Raw genomic sequence first — 3396 nt, 5'->3', positions numbered from 1 at the left:
AGCAATCACAGCCAGAGGGGGTAGCCAGGGCGCCAGAAACCCAAAGAAGCAAAGTTTCAAAATAATACATTTAAAAAGTTTTGTACCCAAGCTATTCAAGATTTCTCACTGACTGGTACAAAGCACAGTGAGATGGCACTTTTAGAGACAGCAGCTTCAAACCCAGAAAAGGGTAATGAGATGAGTTTCATGTGGCTAAATCAGTGGCAAAAACATTATCTTCTTTCTTTCAAGGAGACAGGAGAGCAATCAAGTGGTCACCTCAATGTAAGGGGCACACGATCCACTCTGTAAGCGGCTGGGAATGGGGTGGAGATGGGACAAAAATTTGGTCTCAGACGTCTCACCATCTTAATTTGGTCACTTCTTTTTTTTTTTTTGTCCCAGATGGAGTCTTGCTCTGTCGCCCAGGCTGAAGTGCAGTGGCACGATCTTGGCTCACTGCAACCTCCGCCTCCCAGGTTCAAGCGATTCTCCTGCCTCAGCCTCCCAAATAGCTGGGACTATGGACACACACCACCATGCCTGGCTAATTTTTGTATTTTTGGTAGAGACAGGGTTTCACCATGTTGGCCAGGCTGGTCTTGAACTCCTGACCTCAAGTGATCCGCCTGCCTCAGCCTCCCAAAGTGCTGGGATTATAGGCGTGAGGCACTGTGCCTGGCTTAATTTGGTGACTTCTAATGAAAAAAAAAAAAAAAAAGTAAAAATAACTTTGTCCGAAGATATCTTAAAGCTGAAAACCTGAACAGCACATTTTTTGTTGCTGTTGTTTTTGGGCTAACTCCTGGAATCACCTTTCTGGTTTGGCTGGTACTTTGTTCAAAGCTATGATTTCCCAGAGTGGAGTCTTTCCCTGGGCTCTGTTTGGTTCTCAGTAAGGCAGGCTCATACCTTTTTCCCTCTTCTCTAGAGAAAGCAATATACAGTAAGCTAAACAGTCACCTTCCAAAAGGGAGAAGGGGATTAGATTGCTGCTTCAGAGCTGTGGAACTATTTGGAATGTTTTACAAATGGTTGCTACAAAACAACAAAAGGTAATTAAGAAATGTATACAACACAACATGCTTTTGAAGACATTATGTGTTGCACTCACATTCGCTTAAATGTTGTTCCCAAAGGCGCTCAGCCTCTAGCGCAGCTGGAATCTCTGGGAAGAGGCAGAGACAGTTTGGCAAAAAAGACTCATGGGGGAGGTGGGGGCGGTGAATGGAGAAAGCAGCCTTCCAGTTAAAGATCAGCCCTCAGTTAAAGGGCCGCTTTGGGCAGGCTGGCCTAGGTGGAGTTGGGGTCAGAGGGAGGAGCAGTGGCAAGGTGGGACTGGGGTGCTCTGCATCTCATTCAGTCAAGCAGGTCTGGTCCAGCATCCTTTGTGTACAGAGGTGCTCCTCCTTGGTGCATTTCAGTTTATCTTCCAAGTCATCAGTTGTCTCTTCCAGCCTGGCTACTGATCTCTCAGCAAACTCAGCCCGGGTCTCTGCCTCCTTGCGTTTATCAGTAAGAATCTCGGTTCCTTCCTCATATCTGTCTTCTTTTTGAGAGTCCTTTTCTTCGGCAGCACTCAGCCACTTCAGGTTCTGGTCTGTCGATCTGATCTGCTCATCCGTCTCTCAGCCACAGGACTCTCCCAGCTCAGCTTGTTCCTCTCTGCGTCCCAAGTTTCCTTCAACAACCACCAACTTATGAGCCGAGCCCCATCTTCATGCTTCCTACCTATTTTCTGTAATGTGCTTAGCTTCTTTGGGTTGGATTTCCTGGAGTTTCATCTTTTCTTCATCTTTTTTTTTTTTTTTTTTGAGACAGAGTCTCCCTCTGTCACCCAGGCTGGAGTGCAGTGGCATGATCTCAGCTCACTGCAACCTCTGCCTCCTGGGTTCAAGTGATTCTCCTGCCTCAGCCTCCCGGGTAGCTGGGATTACAGGTGCACACCACCATACCCGGCTAATTTTTTATTTTTAGTAGAGTTTTACCGTGTTGGCCAGGCTGGTCTTGAACTCCTGACCTCAGATGATCCACCCACTTTGGCCTCCCAAAGTGCTAGGATTACAGGCGTGAGCCACCGCACCCAGCCTTTTCTTCATCTTTTAAGGCTCGATTTTCAATAACCCTCCTGCCTCTCCCACTCTCAATCAGCAGCTCTTACCACTTTTTCCGGCTTTTGCAGAGCAGTGGCCAGGCACGCCTGAACACGGTCCAGCTCCTTTTCAACCAGCTGGATCCTATGGTTCAAGGAGGCCACCTTGGCCTCAGCCTGTTCTAGGCCCGCCTTGCTCCCTCTACTCCCCACTGGAGGCGCTTAGCTCTCTCCTCTGCATCATCTGCCTGCTGCTGCTGAACCTGGCTCTTGCGCTTCACTGCCTTGATGATGGCGATCCCAGCCACGGTGCCCACCCAGCGCCTGCTTGTGCTCCAGGTCCTGCCTCTCCACTCAGCACTGCAGCCATTTCTCCTACTGTCAGTTCCCCCCCGCCACATTCCAATAGGTAGCCTCAGTTTTAAAAAATCAGGTCAGTTGGGTCATGCCATTTCTTTGCTTCCACTTTCCAATAGCTCATATCATGCTTAGAATAAAACCCGAATCCTTATGTGGCCCATAGGGTTGGCCAGCTCCTGACAGTCCCCCTGGCCTCTTCTACTTTCCCACTCCAGCTATCCTGGTCTCCGTGCTGTTGCTCAGACGTGCCCAGATGCCCCACCTTGCAGCTGGTGGCTTTGCAGCTTCCTTATCTGGAATGCTTATTCCTCAGGTTTTCCCATGGGCCACCTTCGGAAAAGGTGGCATCTCAAAGCTATCTCTGCAGAAGGGTCTTTGCTCCCCATCCTGTGGCCTGGTTTTATTTTCTTCATATCTTTCATCAACATGTGAAATTATCTTAGCTATTTATTATTTTTAAAATGTATTGGATCTCACTAAAATGTGTGTTTAATTGAAGTATAATATTAAGTGTATAGCTCAATATTTTTTTTTTTTTTTTTTTTGAGAGTTTTGATTCTGTTGCCCAGGCTGGGGTGCAATGGTGCAATCTCGGCTCACTGCAACCTCTGCCTCCCAGGCTCAAGTGATCATCCTGCCTCAGCCTCCCAAGTAGCTGGAATTACAAGCATGTGCCACCACGCCCGGCTAATTTTTTGTATTTAGTAGAGATGGAGTTTCACCATGTTGTCAGGCTGGTTTCGAACTCCTGACTTCAGGTGATCCACCTGCCTCGGCCTCCCAAAGTGCTGGGATTATAGGCGTGAGCCACCTCACCTGGCCTCTATGACTTTTTACATATGTGTGCTTGTAACCATTCCCCATATCTGGACATAGAAGGTTCCCAGACACCCCAGAAAGCTCCCTCATGCCTCTTCTTCCCAAAGGTAGCCACTATCTAATTTCTATTTGTTTTCTATCAT

At 47.9% G+C, this 3396-nt stretch overlaps 1 pseudogene; it reads right to left on the bottom strand.

Moving 5' to 3' along the window:
- Positions 1-1337: 1337 nt before the first annotated feature.
- Positions 1338-2475, bottom strand: LOC116460971 (tropomyosin alpha-3 chain-like; annotated as a pseudogene).
- Between the last annotated feature and the right edge of the window lie 921 nt (positions 2476-3396).

This window comes from Hylobates moloch, unplaced genomic scaffold (assembly GCF_009828535.3).
Source record: "Hylobates moloch isolate HMO894 unplaced genomic scaffold, HMol_V3 SCAFFOLD_21, whole genome shotgun sequence".
Taxonomy (NCBI): Eukaryota; Metazoa; Chordata; class Mammalia; order Primates; family Hylobatidae; genus Hylobates; species Hylobates moloch.
The sequence above is the reverse complement of the archived record's forward strand: the minus strand, read 5'-3'. Positions and strand labels throughout refer to the sequence as shown.